Source organism: Dasypus novemcinctus, chromosome 16 (assembly GCF_030445035.2).
Source record: "Dasypus novemcinctus isolate mDasNov1 chromosome 16, mDasNov1.1.hap2, whole genome shotgun sequence".
Lineage (NCBI taxonomy): Eukaryota > Metazoa > Chordata > Mammalia > Cingulata > Dasypodidae > Dasypus > Dasypus novemcinctus.
Window position 1 is genome coordinate 18,932,513 of NC_080688.1, and position 19,721 is coordinate 18,952,233.

The 19,721-nt window shown below is 41.1% G+C and overlaps 1 protein-coding gene and 1 pseudogene across 1 annotated transcript in view; both read right to left on the bottom strand.

The window, feature by feature from the left end:
- The window catches only part of IMPA2 (inositol monophosphatase 2), an 85,077-nt gene that overhangs the window by 9,552 nt on the left and 55,804 nt on the right, over positions 1–19,721 (bottom strand). The gene's annotated exons all lie outside the window — the stretch shown is intronic.
- LOC105747245 (SIN3-HDAC complex-associated factor pseudogene) lies at positions 5,986–7,752 on the bottom strand (annotated as a pseudogene).

The window sequence follows — 19,721 nt, forward strand, 5'->3', positions numbered from 1 at the left end:
GAAGGATGGTGGGAGGGAGGAACGGAGAAAGGAATTCTCCTCCCACTCCCACTACCACTCTAGTTCTCTCCTGGGCTTAACTCTTTTGAAAGAATCAGCTACATTTGGTGCCTCCATTTTGTTATCTCCCACGTATCTGTTGATATACTTTACTCAGGTGTGGCGGGTTGGATTGTGGACTCCAGTTAGGGCCTGTTTGGGTCTTGGTCTGCATTCTGGTGAGGTGGACCCACTGTACTTGGGATCTCTAGAAGACATCACTTCAGTTAAGGAATGGACCCACTGAATCAGGTTGAGCTTTAATCTGGATTACTGGAGTCCTTTATAAGCAGAATGAAATTCAAACACAGAGAGAGAAAGCCATAGAAGTCAACAGAGCTTGGGAGAAAAAGGGGAAGACACTGCCATGTGCATTGCCAAGTAAAAGTAAAGTCAAGGACCAAAGATTGCTGGTGGCCAGCATGCCAGTCTTTGGAAGAAAACATTGCCTTGCTGACATCTTGATTATGGACGTCCCCCAGCCTCAAAATTGTGGGCCAACAAACTCCTCTTGTTTAAGCCAAACCACTCTATGATATTTGCTTTAGCAGCTGGGAAACTAAGACATCTGGCTTCTGTCCCACAAAGACTCTGGAACTCTCCCCAAGCTCACTGTTGACTTCCAGCAGACACCTGGCAGGTATTCTGCCCAAGTCCACAGTAGCCCTGGCAGAGTAGACCATAACCTCCTCCCTGAGATGTTCTTACTTCTTGGCACCTGTGACATTGGTTCTCTCTTAGCTCTTTCCCAACATCTCTTTCTGTTCCTTCTCAGTCTCCTTAAAGTCTCCTTAAAGACTCCTTAAAGACTGCTCAAGGATCTGGGCTACGGGATAGTCTTTTCTTATGTCATTCTCTCCAACAACTCCTAATTCTTTATCCTTAGGCCAACCCCTCATCTGAGATCCAGGTTAATAGCCAACTGCCTAATCAATGTCTCCATTCAGATGTCCCCAAATCTGAAGTCATGCTGCTTCCTCCCATATGGGTGCTGCCTCCCGCCCTCCCTACCCTGGACAGGGCACGGCTGCCCTCGGCCTCTCCCTGCTCACATCTGGCTCCTCCCGTGCCACCACCTCCCACTGGGACTCCCTTGACCTGCCACTGCATTCGTCTCAGTGCAGCCACGGCGACCTTTTGACAAAGGGAAATCTGGTAATGTCACAACTCTGCTTAGAATCCTTCAGGTGCTTCCCCCTTAGGCGAAGTCCAAATTCCTCCCTCCCCATGGCACTAAACTTTGTGCCTGCCTGCCTCCCTGCAGAGGATGCCCCTTGCTCCTACACCCCCTTTGCTGGCAGGCATTTCTCTCGCAGGAGTGTGCAAGGCCCGGTATGGTAGCAAGGGCATCTCTTGTTCATCATGGATCTACCTCACATGAACAGAGTCAGGCGTGATGGGCATTTTGATAAGTACTTATTGGATGACTGACTGAATGAATGCTTTCCCTCAAATGCCAACATTTAAGAACATACTAAGCCTTTTTTGTTTTATTTTCATTTGTTAAATTACTTGCACTTAAAATTTATGGGAGGAATTTTTGAATTGAGCAGAATTTTGTTGGCAAGACTATCACTATTATAACACTGTTTTTTTTTTTTTTAAAGATTTATTTTTATTTATTTAATTCCCCTCCCCTCCCCCAGTTGTCTGTTTTCTGTGTCTCGTTTCTTTGTCCGTTTCTGTTGTCGTCAGTGGCATGGGAAGTGTGGGCGGCGCCATTCTTTGGCAGGCTGCTCCTTCCTTCGCGCTGGGCGGCTCTCCTTATGGGTGCACTCCTTGCGCGTGGGGCTCCCCCACGCGGGGGACACCCCCGCATAGCAGGGCACCCCCTGCGCGCATCAGCACTGCGCATGGGCCAGCTCCACACGGGTCAAGGAGGCCCGGGGCTCGAACCGCGGACCTTCCATGTGGTAGACAGACGCCCTAACCACTGGGCCAAAGTCCGTTTCCCTATAACACTGTTTTTTGAGAGAAATTCAGAATTATGAATGTTTTAGTTGAAATGTGCTCTCTTGAAAGAAAATATTGTCATTTAAAGAGAGCTTATTGAATTGATTAAAAATTGGCTCAGTTTGCTAAAGCTGCTAATACAAAAATACCAGAAATGGGTTGGTTTTTACATTGGGGACTTATTAGGGTAAAAGCTTACAGTTCCAGAGTTTGAAAAGGTCCAAATCAAGGCATAGCGTGGAGTCCTGCCACGTGGCAAGGCAAAGTGGCACCCCTCCGTCTGGGTCTCTGCCGTCTCCTCCAGGACACTTCCTTCCCCAGCTCAGCTGGGGGTGATCGAGCACATGGCAGGGCTCATCTCTTCAGCTTTGAGGACTGTGGGTCTAGCCTCTCAGGGGTCTCTTTCCGTGCCCCTGTGCTCTGCTGATTTCAGCTTCTGGCCTCCAGCCTCTGTCTGTCTCAGTCTATCTCTCAGCCTCTCTGTCTTTGTGTAGCTGTAGGTGATTCTGGAGTCGTCCTTTCTCACTTGGCAGGATCAAAATGGCAGCTTCCTTTCTCTATGTGTTTCTGCTTTTAGTTCTCAGTTTATACAAGACCCCAGCAAGAGGGTGGAGACTTAACCTGGGTCACGCCTCACTGACACAGTCCAATCAAAGGCCCTAATGCAGTCTAATCAAAAGTGATCTAATCAAGCTCCCTTAACGGAATCTAATACAATTAAAGGGTCCCACACCCACAGGATGGATTTGTTCAGAGAACGTGATCTTTTCTGGTTTTCACAAAATTTCAAACTCTCACAAAAAGGAATTAGAAGGTTTGCACATTATTTTAACTAGGAAAATCAAGGAAGAAGACATGGAGGAAAAAGGAAGTGAAGCAGCAGTGTCATCTTGACTGGCCCTACTCTTATGTTTTCTTTACTTATCTAACTTTACATTTTACCCTCAGCCATACATGTTCCAAACAGTATTTTTAACAACAACTTTATAGGGTATTCTGTTACCTTTTTTCTGAGGGCTTGCTATAATGCTTTTAAAAACTTTTAATTTTAAAATAATTTCAAATTTACAGGACAGTAACAAAAATAATATAAACTTTATACAAAGAACTCCAACATATCCCTACTTCCCCCTGATACCTAGATCAAAAAATTTTAATATTTTGTTGCTCACTTTTGCAGTATCTATCTACCAATCTATCATCCATCCATCCATCTTTCTTCTGAACATTTGAGAACAGGTGGCACACATCACTCTCCTTAAACTCAAAATACTTCCATAGGACATTTTATGTCCTGCCATGGTCCACTAAGTAGACTGGGGGAGAGTGTAAACTACAATGTAAACCATTATCCATGGGGTGCAGCAGTGCTCCAAAATGTATTCACCAAATGCAATGAATGTGCCACGATGATGAAAGAGGTTGTTGATGTGGGAGGAGTGAGGTGAGGGGGTGAGGGGTATATGGGACCTCATATTTTTTTAATGTAACATTTTTAAAAAAAAGAGAGAGAGAAAAAAAACACAAAAAACCTCCGGTGGGTAGAATAGGTGTAACATGGGCATTTTGGGGACACTTGGGTTGTCCTGCATGACAGTGCAATGACAGATACAGGCCATTATATGTTTTGTCAAAACTTCTAAAAATGTGCAGTGCAAAGTGTAAACTATAACGTAAGTTATTGACCATGGTTAGCAGCAATGCTTCAATATGTATTCATCAATTGTAACAAATGTACCACACTAAAAAAAAAAAGATGTTAATGAGGAAAAGTGTGTGTGTGTTGGGGGAGGGGAGTATATGGGAACCCCCCTATATTTTCAGTGTATCATTTACATAATGTAACCTTTAAAAATAAAATTAAAAAATCCAACCCACTCAACATGAACACACACCTCTTTCATTCTAGTAAATTTTACTTTAAATATAGTGAAAAGAAAAAAAACACAAAACAACCCTAATAGGTTAAAACAAGTCTAACACCCACTCTATTCAGATAAAACCTTCACAAAGGACAACTGAATACAGAGTTAAAACTGAATTGTGGAGATTTTCAATTAACACAAACAAAAGTCAATTATTATATCACACTTGGCAAGCCCTCTGGAAAAGTGCCCCAAGAAACATTAACCTTCGTTTTGTGCCATCTTGAAGACTTGCACACTTTATTTTTCACATAATCTAAGGTTTTTAAAAAATATATTTATTTTTAAAGAAGTTTTAGATTATATAAATGTAACATTGAAAATACAGGGGATTCAGGGTAGCAGATGTGGCTCAGGGAAGCGGACTGGGATCAAGCAGTTGGGTGCCCACCTTCCACATGGGAAGTACCAGGTTCGGGTCCTGGTGCCTCAAGAAAAAAGCAGGCAGACAATGAGCAGACAGCTAGCAAAGAGCAACGAGCGAAAAACAACGAGCAAACAGACAATGGAGCCATCTCAGGGGTGGGAAAAAAAGGGAAAATATAGGGGATTCCCATATACCCCCATCCCTCCCCCTCCACACTGCTCCCCTTTAACAATGTCTCTCATTAGTTGTGGAACACTTGTTACAATTGATGAACACATATTGAAGCATTGCTTACTAACCATGGTCTATAGTTTACATTATAGTTTACAGTTTGCATTGCACAATTTTATAGGTTTTGACAAAACATATAATGGTCTGTACCTGTCATTGCAATGTCATGCAGGACAATTCCCATGTCCCCAAAATGCCCCGTGTTACACCTATTCTTCTCTCTCCTTCCCCTCAGAACCTCAGGGGACCATTGTCTTTATATCAGTGCTACAAGTTCTTCCATTACTAGAAAATTAAAAATAAGTCTACTTTGGTCCATAGTTGCATTCCCCCTTATGTATGTTCATTCCTCAATCTTGAGGATTTGGGGTGGTGATGCCCACTCTGCTTCTGATTGAGAGGGGGCTTAGATCCCATGGGGCAGACGGGTGGAAATGTTTTGCTTGCGGTTGTTGATATTCTGTTTTTTGGGATAAGCAATGTCCGTCATCATCCTTTTGTTAGTTGTCCTGGGTGAGTCTGATAAATTGGAGGGTAGGTGTTGGCTGCAACTCTGCTGAGATTCAGGGCTCCACTGGCCTGTGAAGAGCTGGAAGATTTAAGTCTCTGGGACGCATATTTAACAGATACAGTTCTCGTTATGGGTTCCCAGGAATTTGGCACTGAGTCAGTGGGCCTTACCTTGGAATATGTGACAACCTCTTCCCCCAGTGTATGGGAGTTAGACTCATTTATAATTTCCCTACACCTGGTTCCTATTTAACCCTAAGGTTTTTAACAGTGTGTATTCTCTACCGAGTGGTAATGCTTTGGTACTATTCATATAGGATCATTTGTCCTGGAGCCTTGCCATTTCCCCAAGAGGAGCTTTGATTCTGTGTCAGAAGTTTCATATAAGTTAAAATCTTTATTAAATATTAATATTGAGGAGGTGACACAGGATGCAACATATACAGTCATTACCTCTCTGTATATTTAGTAATTACTTTGTCTTTCAAGGTATTTGTGACAGAAAGCTTGGTCTGCCCTGCTTAGTATTTCAGTAGTACAGGTTTGGACCATCAGAACCTTGGCAAGACCTTAATATTTCAAATTTATGAACAAATACTTCTAAACCAAGTCCATGTTACTGAGTTATGAAAAATTTACCATCATGAGGGAAAGCAAGTGTAGCCAGCTCTATTAAAGAATGCCCCAACCACTGCTTCTCAATATAGCAAAGACTAAAACTACATCTGGATTATAACACAGTAAATCCCATCTCTGTCCCCTTAAATTACCCTAATTTCATTCATGAGGCAGGGATTTTTTAAAAAAAAGAGCACTTCATAGCAGCATTCAGCTTTCCTATGAAATACTCAGGAGCTTAAGTAGTATGCACACATCTCTTTTTCTTTTAGGAAGTCAGACACTGGCTTCAGAGTTTGTAGAACTGGGGGGAAAGGACCCATTCAAAACCATTGTAGAAATTGTCTTTCGGCAGAATATCAAGCATCCGTATTAAAAATAGGAGGGTTACTTTGCTGTCTTTCCAAACTTAAAATTGTGCTTTTCTGTTGGTTTGTTCACCATCTACATAACTCTCAGTCACCTTTCCTGAGTGGCGATGGGTGGGGGCTCTGGCCCCTGCTCCTTGGCTTCTCTGCAGCTTTCTCAGTGCTGCAGCAAGGCTTAAAAAGATACGTGTCAATGAGGACTTCCCACAACGGCCTGATAGATAACCCCACAGCGTATTTTCTGTCTTTTCCAGTATGTGAGACCTAAAAGGAAAAGGCTACTGTTCTGCTAGAGCCAGAAGCCACCTCTGTATATTAGCTGGCATCTGACTGTTTACATTAACAAGGAGATCGGGCTGGGGAGGTACTTGAGGTGGTACTGTGAGCCTCAGAATTGGGACGTGTAAATTCCTTCTGCAGTTTACTGATCCGGTTGCTTTTCATCCTGTTTTCAGATAGAGCTTTCACTTTGGTTTCAATGTAGTCTTGTAACTGGGTCCTGCCCTTGCATCTACCACATGCTTCCAGTTTTTATTTTTTAATCCTGCTGGCAGCTTCTTCCATCTTTTCACAAGCCGGACCCAGGCGCTGCCTCTTGAACAAGGCTCATGCAACCCAAAACAGCTCTGGAAGTCCTCTTCAGAGCATTTACGGTCAGTCTATCGAGAACTGGAGGACTTAGCCCTGAAAATACAGCAGCCCTGTACACTTCGGTACATCTTTGGCTTGTGAAAACCAAACATCTTTTCTTCTGGGTAACTGTCTTCCAAAAGCAGACATCCCACGTGCAGCAAAGTTCCTGAGGTGCGGAGTGCATGCAGGGCCAGCCCCCTCCGGTCACTCCCTCCTCCTCAGCTGCCTTCCTTCCCATATATATTTTTTCCTTTTAGGAGGTACTGGGGATTGACCTGGGACCTTGTACATGCAAAGCAGGTGCTCAACCACTGAGCCACACCCATTCCCCACTCCCTCAATTTTGAAAGACAATTTTGTCAGATAGAGAATTCTTGGTGGGCAGGGATTTGCTTTCAACACTTCAATTTCATCCCACTGCCTCCTTGCCTCCACAGTTTCCAATGAGAAATCAGCACTTAATCTTACCGATGCTTCCTTGTAAGTGACACATTGCTTCTCTCTTGCAGCTTTCCGAATTCTCTATCTTTGGCACTTGGCAGTTTCATTACAACATGCTGCAGCATGGGTCTGTTTGGGTTTATCCTTTTTGGAGTTTGCTGTGCATCTTGGATGTATATATTCATACCTTTTGATTAATCTGTGGAGTTTACAGCCATTCTTTCTTTGAATATTCTCTCTGATTCTTTCTCTTCTCCTTTTGGGATTTCCACATTGAGTGTATTGAGAAGCTTGATGGAATCCCACAGGTTCATTTTTCTCCATGCTTTTCTCTTTCTGCTCTTCAGACAAGATGATTTCAATTGTCTTATTTTCAAGTTCACTGATTCTTCTGCCAGCTCTAATCTGTGGTTGAACCCCTCCAGGGAATTTTAAATTTCTGTTACTATGTTCTTCAACTGTTTGGTTCCTTCTCACAATTTCCATCTATCTATTGATATTGTTTGTGTTCATCTATTGTTTACCTGGATTCCTTTAGTCCTTTGTCCATGTTTTCCTTCAACTCTTTGAGTATATTTATGACCATTTTTTTTTAAAGATTTATTTATTTAATTCCCCCCCTCCCCCGGTTGTCTGTTCTCTGTGTCTATTTGCTGCGTCTTGTTTCTTTGTCCGCTTCTGTTGTCGTCAGCGGCACGGAAGTGTGGATGGTGCCATTCCTGGGCAGGCTGCACTTTCTTTCGTGCTGGAAGGCTCTCCTTACAAGTGCACTCCTTGCGCGTGGGGCTCCCCTATGCGGGGGACACCCCTGCGTGGCGCAGCACTCCTTGCGCACATCAGCACTGCGCATGGCCAGCTCCACACGGGTCAAGGAGGCCCGGGGTTTGAACCGCAGACCTCCCATGTGGTAGACGGACGCCCTAACCACTGGGCCAAGTCCGTTTCCCTATGACCATGTTTTTAAAGTCTTTGTCTGGTAATCCAGGTATGGTCTTCCTCTTTGATGGTTTCTAGTCTTTGCCTGGGCCATCACTTCCTGTTTGTTTGTATGCTTTGTAATCTTTTGTTGAAACCTGGACATTTTAATATTTTAATGTGTTATCAATAATTTAGACCTGAGGTGTCTGCTCCTGAAGAGTGTATCCAGTTAGTGTTATGAGAGAGCTTTACTTGAATGCCAGGAGTGAACAACAATCTTTAAAAAATAAAAAAGTGTAGAGGCCTCCCTGGTCCTTTCTGCACAGGTGCCTTGTCTTAGTTACATATAGGTGATCCTAGGAATTTCCCCATTTACATGGGTAGGAAGGCTCCATCTTCCCTCAGAAATGGTTAACCTGTGGTCCCAGGCACTACATGGTTCCTTGCCCAGCAGCTGCTTGACTGCTCCCCACGGAATTCTGTAGGAGAGCTCTGCAAACTGCCTTCTACACGCTGGGCAAGCTGTGGGATGGGGAGCTCCTCAGTCTACCGCCAGATGGGCTGGGTGAGACATACGTGCTCCCAGTGTATGCACAAGGGTTACTCTGCTCCCTTCAGAACCCGGACCAGGGATCTGCAATGGCAGCATGACCTGGCTCAGCGCTGATTTGGGAAGGAGATGAAGGAGGAAAAGAAGGGCACCACAAGATCCTACAGTTTTTAAGCAGACTTTTTCTTGTTTCATCTCTTGCCCCGTTACTATAGTTCTTCCACTGTTTCTGGAGCTTTGGAAAGATGTTTCTGCCAGTTCTTGCTGGTTGTTCAAGCTTCTTACTCTGCCATCTCCTGTTACTTGCTCTTTTGATGTAACAATCTAGCATGTACTTCTTCACTATCAGTACAGATGAATTTCCCTTATTCCTAACAACTGCAGCATAATCCACTCTATGGAAGGACTGCAATTTATTTAATCATTCCCTTATAAGTGAACATTTGCAGTGTTTGATATTATAAATAATGCCAAAATAAATATCTTTTTCTATATAGGTTTGTGTAGTCATGTTAATACTTTTTTCATGATAGAACTTCTGGACAAAGAGTATGCACATTTTGGATTTTGATAAATACTGCCAAATTACCCTCCATAACAGATAGGCCTGTGTTAAGCATTTTACATACATTACTTCATTCCTCCTCAATACAGATGAGATAGGTCACTCTCCTAGTTTTACTGATGAGGATACAGAAGCTTTGAGATGTTAAGTAACGTGATCGAGGCCACATAACCCATATGTGGTGGGGCCCATATTTAAAGTCAGGCTTCTCTGGTGATTTTGTGAAACAGAGTTTCTTTCCATAGCTTTTAAATCTGTGAAAAGATATTTCTGAATCTGGTCCTTTTCTCTTCTTTATCTTTCCCTAAAGGAAATCAAGGACAGAGTAAAATGGAAGATGAAATGTTGCCATCTACAGGCAAAAGCTTTCTATTTTTAAAAAAATCTTTTATTATCTTTTTTTCTTAAAAGACATATATCTCACACAAAATATTACATTAAAAAATATGAAGTTCCCATATACCCCACTCCCCACCCCATCCCCACTCTTCCCACACCGACAACTTCTTTCATTAGTATGGCACATTCACTGCATTTGATGAATACATTTTGGAGCACTACACAGCATGGATTACAGTTTACATTGTAGTTTACACTCTCTCCCAGTCCATTCAGTGGGTTATGGCAGGATATATAATGTCCTGCATCTGTCACTGCAATATCATTCAGGGGTTTTAACCTTTTAAGGGTAAAAATTTATTACAATACCATCTACTTAATATTGCCTTTTTTTTTTTTAAAGATTTAAAAAAAAATTTATTTAATTTCCCCCCCTCCCCCAGTTGTCTGTTCTCTGTGTCTATTTGCTGCATCTTGTTTCTTTGTCCGCCTCTGTTGTGGTCAGCGGCATGGGAAGTGTGGGCGGAGCCATTCCTGGGCAGCCTGCACTTTCTTTCGTGCTGGAAGGCTCTCCTCACCGGCGCACTCCTTGTGCGTGGGGCTCCCCTACGCGGGGGACACCCCTGCGTGGGGCGGCACTCCTTGCGCGCATCAGCACTGTGCATGGGCCAGCTCCACACGGGTCAAGGAGGCCCGGGGTTTGAACCGCAGACCTCCCATGTGGTAGACGGACGCCCTAACCACTGGGCCAAGTCTGTTTCCCTAATATTGTCTTATATTACAATTATTTCTGACTGATTATCCATCCACAATTATACGAAATTTGCATTTATTACTTTGTCCTATATTTTCCATAATATTTTAGCTCTTAATCAATGTAAATTTTTTTTAAAAATTAAAAATATTCCATGACTTCAAGGAATTTGAAATCCCCTGCTCTGGTTGAGTGACACAAAGTTAAAATTGTTTTATTACAAGGATCATTATCTTAAAGTTTTACAACTTAAAGTTAGGAGCAGAAAATAATTTATATGCATTGAAATATGTTCTCATGGAGAAAGAGAAAACTGTGCTTTAAAGTCTGGAAAATATTCCCTATGGCATATATTGGTTTTGTTGAATGCATAGCTCTTTTGATAACACCTACACCAGTATGTATTTTTATAAACATGTTACTGTTTTCAAACTCTTTGAAGTATTACTCAAAGGAAAATAAATTTTAACTGTAATTAATTTAAAAACGTAAGTACTGATTAGAAGCCTGGGAAGGACAGTATCGGGATTCCATGCAAAAGCAGCAGAGTTTTTTAATCTCTCCAAATTCCCACCCATGAAAACAGAGCAACAAGGAGAGCAAATTCAAAACCCTATAGACATCATCTACAGAAACTATATCTACAAGGCATATCCAAACCCCAAATACAAGAGTACCATGTAACCCCCCAACAGCTTAAAGATCCTATGTATGTATCAGGACCTGAGACGATCCAGACATCAATGAAGGATGGAATAGTGACAAAAAAACAAGAAAGGCTCCAATCAAGATGGCAGAGTGAGAAGCTTCAGGGCTCCATTACCCCCCAGAAAGTTTGAACAACCAACAAGAACTGGCAGAAAAGGGAAGTAGACTTGGCCCAGTGGTTAGGGCGTCCATCTACCACATGGGAGGCCCGCGGTTCAAACCCTGGGCCTCCTTGACCCATGTGGAGCTGGCCCATACGCAGTGCTGATGCACGCAAGGAGTGCCCTGCCACGCAGGGGTGTCCCCCACGTAGGGGAGCCCCACGCGCAAGGAGTGTGCTCCGTAAGGAGAGCCACCCAGCGCGAAAGAAAGTGTAGCCTGCCCAGGAATGGTGCCGCCCACATGGAGAGCTGACACAGCAAGATGACGCAACAAAAAGAGACACAGATTCCTGTGCCGCTGACAACAACAGAAGCGGACAAAGAAGAAGACGCAGCAAATAGACACAGAGAACAGACAACTGGGGCTGGGGGCAGGGGGAAGGGGACAGAAATAAATAAATAAATAAATCTTTAAAAAAAAAAAAAGAACTGGCAGAAACATCTTTCTCATAGCTCCGGAAAACAGTTAAAGGATAGTAGAAACGGGCAAGTGCCAAGTCAAGAAAAAACCTACTTTAAAAAGTTAGGTGCTGTGGCACCCTGGCTGCCCCCTTCCCCACCCTTTTCCAGCTCCACACAGAGCCAGCCTGCACTGTCCCCACTCCAGAGGGAGGAGAGTGACTCTTGTGCACATACTGGGAGCATGTATGTCCAGCCCAATCTGCCTGGTGGTGGCCCGAGGAGCTCCCCATCCCAGAACTTGCCCCGTGTGTAGAGGCAGCTCACAGAGCTCTCTTTCAAGCACTGTGGGGGAGCAGTCAAGAGGAGGCTGCCTGGAACAAGGGACTGCAGGCTGGAGGATACACAGTACAGTGCCAAGGACCATGAGGAAACGGTCACCTAGGGAAGAGGAGGAATTCACATCTGTAAACGGGGACATCCCTAGGGCTCCAAACACATGCCCACGACAAGACCCATGTGCAGAAAGGATCAGGAAGGCCACTATACTTTGGCCAGGAGCGATTCTCCAAACTCATTATACAGATAAGCCCTGAAGGAGAGCACTTGCACAGGTCAACCGGCAAAGATTTAGAAAGATCACAGGTCAAACTTCAAACACAGGGGAAAGTGTTTTCTTTATTCCCTTGAGTTTTTTTGTTTGTTTGTTTGTTAACTCCCAGGATTCAAGGAAAGCTCTGTCATAACATTAGCTGGATACAAGTTTAAGAAACAGGTGCCTCAGCATCTAAATTCTAGTGATAACACATTAAAATATTAAAATGTCTAGGTTTCAACAAAAGATTACAAAACATACAAAGGAACAGGAAACAATAGTCCACACAAAGAAGGTTAAAGCATTAGAAAGCATCAATGAGGAGGACCAGACCTGGAACATACCAGACTAAGACTTTATTAAAAAAAAAAAAGTTCTACATGAAATGTACAAACATAGAAGTGGTAACAAGCACTCATACACAAAAGCAAAGAACAAAACAATAAAACAAAAAACAAAAAACAAAAACATGGTGGGGGGGAAGAGGGATATAGGAAAAATATGTGTGTATGCTATTGAGTTCAGGTTGATATCAAATCAAATTTATATTGCTATATAATAACAGTGCTAAATTTTAACCCTACACTAACCAAAAGGAAAACAGATGAAAAATATATCCATACATAAAAGAAAAGGCACTCAGTAGAGTACAACACAAAAAATCACATTATATAAAAGTAGGCATAAACAGAAAATTGAGGAAAAAAAAGAATACAAGATGCAGGACATTATATATCCTGACATAACCCACTGAATGGACTAGGAGAGAGTGTAAACTACAATGTAAACTATAATCCATGCTGTGTAGCAGTGCTCCAAGATGTATTCATCAAACGCAATGAATGTACCACACTAATGAAAGAGGTTGCTGATGTGGGAAAAGTGGGGCATGTGGGGAGTAGTGGGGTATATGGAACCTCTTTTATTTTTTAATGTAACATTTGGTGTGGTCTATGTATCTTTTAAAAATAAATTAAAAATATATCTTAAAAAAAAGAATATGACTACAAAGGGTAAGTAGCAAAATGGCAGAAGAAAGTCCTACATTATCAGTAGTGGCTTTAAATGTAAATGGATTAAACTCTCCAGTCAAAAGGCAGAGATTGGCAAAATGGATCAAAAAGCATGAGCTAATTATAGCTGTCTGCAAGAGAACTCACCTTAAAGTCAAAGATACAAATAGGCTGTCAAAGATACAAATAGGATGAAAAAATTATACAATGCAAGAAGTAACCAAAAAAGAGTTGGGGGTAGCTATACTAATATCAGATAAAATAGATTTTAAATAAAAAACAGTTACAAGGGACAAAGGCAGTCATTATATACTGATGAAGAGGTCAACTCAACAGAAAGATGTAACAATTATAAATATATATATGCTAGTAAGAGTAGAGCCTCAAAATACATGAAGCAAATACAGACAGATTTGAAGGGAGAAATTGATGGTTCTGCATTAATAAGAGCGATTTTAATACACCACTTTTAATAATGGATAGAATATATAGACCGAAGATCAATAAGGGAATACAAGACTTGAAAGATACTCTAAATCAATTAGACGTAACAGACATATATAGGACACTGCACCCAAACAAAACAAATATATATTCTTCTTGAGTGCACATGGATCATTCTCCAGGATAGACCACATCTTAGGTCACAAAAAACGTCTTGATAAATTGAAAAGATATTTGAAATTTTATAATATATATTCTATGACCACAATGGACTGGAGTTAGAAAACAATAAGAAAGGGAGAAATGAAAAATTCACAAATATGTGCAAATTAAATAACACACTCTTTTTAAAAAAAATTTATTTATTTATTTTTTAATATAATATACTCTTAAACAACCAATGAGCTAAAGAGGAAATCAAAAGCAAAATAAGGAAATATCTTGAAATGTATGTACATGAAAATACAATACACCAAAACTGAAAGGTAGAACAAAGGCAGAGCTGAAAGGGAAATTTATAGCTCTAAATGTTTACATTAAAAAAGAAAGAAGCCTTCAGATCAGAGACCTAATCTCAAAATTGGAAGAACTAGAAAAGGAAGAGTAAACTAAACCCAAAACAAGCAGATGGAAGGAAATAACAAAGGTTAGAGAAGAAATAAATGAAATAGAAAACAAAAAAATAGAGAAAATAAACAAAACCAAAAAAGCTGGTTCTTTGAAAAGATCAATAAAATTGACAAATATTTAGCTAGATTGACAAAGAAAAAAAGGATACAAATAATGAAAACCAAAAACAAAAAGAGGATACTACTACTGACCCTGCTGAAATAAAGAGGACTATAAAAAGACACTATGAGCAACTGTATGCCAGTAAGTAAGAAAACCTAGATGAAATGAACAAATTCTTAGAAACACACAAACCACCTACACTGACTCAAGAAGAAATAGAAAGATCTCAACAAACCAATCACTGTTAAAAGGATTGAATCAATACTCAGAAACCTCCTAACAAAGAAAAGCCTGGGACCAGATGGCTTCCCAGGGAAATTCTATCAAATGTTTCAAGAAGATTTAATCCAATTCTGCTCAAACTCTTTAAAAAAACTGAAGATGAAGGAACACACCCTAATTCATTCTACAAGGCCAACATCATCCTCATATCAAGCTGGATCAAGATACCACAAGAAAAGAAAATTACAGACCAATATCTCTTATGAATATAGATGCAAAAATCCTCAAAATACTTGCAAACCAAATCCAAGAGCATATTAAAATAATTAATCACTATGATCAAGTGAGATTTATCCTTAGTATACAAGGGTGGTTCAACACAAGAAAATCAATTACTGTAATAAACAACATTAACAGAATAAGGAAAAAAACACACATGTTCATCACAATTGATGCAGAAAAGGCATCTGACAAAATCTAGCACCCTTCTTGATAAAAAAAAATAAGAACACTAGAAATAGAAGGAAACTTCCTCAACATGATAAAGGGCTTATATGAAGAGCTAACATCCTATTTAATAGTGAATGACTGAAAGCTTTTCCTCTAAGATCAGGAACAAGACAAGGATGCCCACTGTCACCACTGTTATTCAACACTGTTTGTACTGGAAGTTACTGCCAGAGCAATTAGACAAGAAAAAGAAATGAAAGGTATCCAAATTGGAAAAGAAGATGTAAAACTTTCCCTATTTGCAAATGATATGATCCTATATACAGAAACCTGAAAAATCTACAACTAAGTTCCTAGAGCTAATAAATGAATTCAGCAAAGTGGTGGGGGACAAAATCAACATGCAAAAATCAGTACTGTTTCTACATACAAGCAATCAAGGAAAAAATTCCATTGCAATACCAACTAAAAGAATTAAATACTTAGGAATAAAGCTAACCAACTACATAAAAGACTTGTTACACAGAATACTACAAAACATTGCTCAAAGAAATCAGAGAAGACCTAAATAAATGGAAAGACATTCCATGTTCATGGACTAGAAGACTAAATATTGTTAAGATATCAGTCCTACTTAAAGTGATTTACAGATTCAATGTAATCCCAGTCAAAATTCCAACAACCTTCCAGAAATGGAAAAACTAATCTTTTTCTAGAAGAAAATGTAGGGGAAGAAAATATAGGGAAGTACACCTTCTAGGTGTCCAACTCCTAGAAGAAAATGTAGATATCTTCAATACCTTGTGTTAGGCAATGGTTTCCTTTTTTATCTTTTTTAAATTTTTAAAAATTTATTTCTCTCCCCTCCCCCCCTCCTGGTGTCTGCTCTCTTTGTCCCTTCGCTGTGTGTTCTTCCGCATCTGCTTGCATTATCCAGCAGCACTGGAAAACTTCATCTCTTTTTTTGTTGCATCATCTTGCTGCGTCAGCTCTCCATGTGTGCGGCACCACTCCTAGGCAGGCTGCACTTTTTTCACATGGGGCAACTCTCCTTGTGGGGCACACACCTTGTGTGTGGGGCACCCCTATGCAGCAGGGAACTCCTTGCATGTGGCAGCACTGCACATGGGCCAGTTTACCACACATGTAAGGAGGCCCTGGGGATCAAACCCTGGACCCTCCATATGGTAGATGGATGCTCTATTAGTTGAGCCACATCCGCTTCCATGCAATGGTTTCTTTGACTTAGACTTTATACAAGCAACAACAGAAAAAATAAATGGGACCTCATCAAAATTAAAAACTTTTGATCCTCTAAGGACTTTATTGTGAAAGTAAAATAATCTACACAATGAGAGAAAATACTTGGGTAACCACCTACCCAATAAAAGTTTAATATCCAGTATATATTAATATAAAGAAATCCTTCAACTTAACAACAAAAAGGCAAACAACCTAATTTAAAAATGGGCAAAAGACTCAAATAGACATCTCTCCAAAGAATGTATACACATGGCCAGAAAGCACATGAAAAGATATTCAGAGGAATGCAAGTCAAAACCACGATGAGATTCTATTTCATACCCATTAGAAGAGCTGTTTTAAAAAAATGAGAAAATTACAGATGTCAGAGAGGATGTGGAGAAATCATTGATGGTGGCAATGAAAAATGTTGTAGCTATGTGGAAGACAATTTGGCAGTTTCTCAGAATGTTAAGTATATAATTATCAAATGACCCAGCAATCCCACTACTAGGTATATACCTAAACTAATTGAGAGCAGAGACTCAAAACCTCTGATGTTCACAGCAGCATTATTGACAACTGCCCAAAGATGGAAGCAACCCAAGTGTCCATAAACCAATAAATAGATAAAATGTGGTACATACATTGTAATGTATGTAAAGTAGTAAGTCCTGATACTTGCAACAACATGGATGAACCCTGAAGACATCATGTTGAGTGAAATAAGCCAGATACAAAAGGACAAATATTATATGATTTCACTGATATAAAAATTGGAATAAGTAAACTCACAGAGTCAGAAGCTATAATATAGGTTACTAGGGGACAGGTTGGGGATTGGAAAAGAGAAGTTAAAGCTTAAAATGGACAGGGTTCCTATTTGGAATGATGGAAACGTTTTGGTAATAGATAGTGATGGTGGTAGCACAACATTGTGAATGCTATTAACAGCACTAAAATATATATCTGAGTTTGATTAAAAGGGGAAATGTTAGAATGTTTACATGGTAACAGAATACAAATTTTAAAATTACTCAATGGAACTATATTATACAAACAGGGAACCCTAAGTTCAACTATGGATTATAGTTAGTAGTACAATAATAAAAATATGCTATTATCACTTATAACAAATGATGCAAGGTATTAATAATAGGGCGGATACGGGAATCTTCTATTTTTTGCAAGACTATTTTGTAAAACCACAACTTCCCTTCTAAAGAAAAAAAAATGTCAAAAAAACATTAAAAATGCCCTAAATATGCCTAAAAGTCTAAAGGAAAACATGGACAAAGGACTAAAGATCATAAAAGTAATAGAAAAACACAAAAAAAAGAGCATCAATAGAGAGATGGAAATTATAAAAAAGGAATCAAAGCTGAAAATGACAATAACAGAAATTTGAAATTCCCTAAAGGAGTTCAATAGCAGAGTGGGACTAGCAGTAGAAACAATCAGTGAACTTGAAGATAAGACAATGGAAATCATCTAGCCAGAGGAGCAGAAAGAAAAAATGAACAAAAGTGAACAGAGCCTGAGGAACCTCTGGGACACCACCAGGGATACCGTTATATGCGTTATGGGAATTCCAAAAGAAGAAGAAAGGAAGAGGGAAAATACTGAAAGAAATAATGGCCATAAACTTCCCAAATATAACAGTGGTTAGGCTAATGTGTCAACTTGACCAGGTAATGGTGCCCATTTGTTTGGTCAAGCAACCACTGTACTAATTGTAATACAAGGACATTTCATAGACTTTACTCATCAGTGAGTTGATTGCATAGAAGGCTGATTACATTTACACTGAAGAGACTGCTGCCAGGATTAAGAGCCATCTCATCTAATCAGTTGAAGGCCTTAAAAGGGGAAGTGATTTCAGCATTCAGAGGAAGAATTTCCATCTCTACTTCAGATACCCAGTGTGTCCTGCAGAACTCATCGATGACCTTCATTGGAATGCCTGGTTTGCAGCCTGCCCTACAGAATTTGGACATATACATCCCCTAGGTCATGTGAGGCAATTTTATAAAATCTCATACTATTCACAGGTATCGCCTACTGGGTCTGTTTCCCTAGGGAATCTTCACTAATACAACATCTAAGATGCTCAACAAACTCCAGAAAGGATAAACCCAAATATACTCACACCACACTATGTTATAATCATACTGTAGAATGCCAAAGATAAAGAATTCTGAAAGCCACAAGAGAGAAGCAACATGTCACGTACAAGAGAGCCACAATAAGATTAAGTGCTGATTTCTCATCAGAAACTATGGAGGCAAGAAAGCACTGGGATAACGTATTTTAAAGTTCTGAAAGCAAAAATATGGCAACCAAGAATTCTGTATCCAGCGAAACTGTTTAAAAATGCTATTAAAAAATGAGGGATAGGACAACCAGCAAGATGACAGCGGAGTAAGGAGCTCCTAGAGTCAGCTCATGCTACAGGGCAGTTAGTAAACACCCAGAGCTATCTGGAACTAGCTGAAGCACCTGTCTGGGGAGTCCAGGAGACCAGAAGGGCATCCTGCAACACACTTGAAGGAATGGAAGGAGAGGATTGCCATCTACAGAGAAGACTCATAAGTAGAGTGCTCCATGCCATGGAGACTGGTGCCCATTCTCAGCTGGAGGCACAAGCTGCCTCGGAAGCTGTCCCAATGCTGGAATTGAAAGCTCCAGTTTCCAAAAATGGGGGAGGAAGAGATGGTTGGGCACCACCTTCAGCTACTGATAAGTAAATTCAGCAGGCTAAAGTATAATCCTGAGAACAGCTAAAAGTTTCAGACTGTCCAAGTCAGAAAGAGGTTGGTAGCTGCCATCTTAACTCTGTGTCTGGAATGGGGGGAAGTGGGGCGGACTGAAAATGACAGTACTGGTGGGGACTGGCTTCTTCCCATCCTATCAGATTGCAGCTCTAGCCTAGGCCTCAGCCCCACCTCTAGCAGGGAGGAAGCTGTGGGGACCTGCGCCAGCCTCTCTGGGAAATTACAGGCCAAGACACAGTGGCTGGTGATTATCCTACTCTGGTGGCACAAGCCGCCCCAGGAGCTGTTCAGTGGCTGGAATTGGAAGCTCCATTTCCCCAAAACAGGCGAGGAGGAGATGGTTGACTGCTGATTTTGGCTACTGATGGGTAGACTTAGGTGGCTAAGATATAACCCTGGGAACAGCTGGAGTGTGAATCTGCCCAAGTTGGAAAGAGGCTGGTGGCCGCCATTTTAACTCTGCCCCCAGCATGAGGGGAAGCTGGGCTGACCAAAAATCACAGTGACAGTACGAACCAGTTTCTTTCACCCAGATTAGCCTGCAGCCCTAGCCTAGGCATCAGCCCTGCCTCTGGCAGGGAGGAAGCTCGCAGGCCCTGCACCAGCCTGTCCAGGTAACTGCAGGTACCTTTGGCAGGCACAGACTGAAAATCAGAAGTCTACCAGGGCAACTGCGGTCATCTTGGACCCACACTGAATAGACTGCTGCCCACACCTGCAGCTCCATCCCCACCCCAGGCAGGGGACAAGGGGCGTAAAGCTTCATCAGT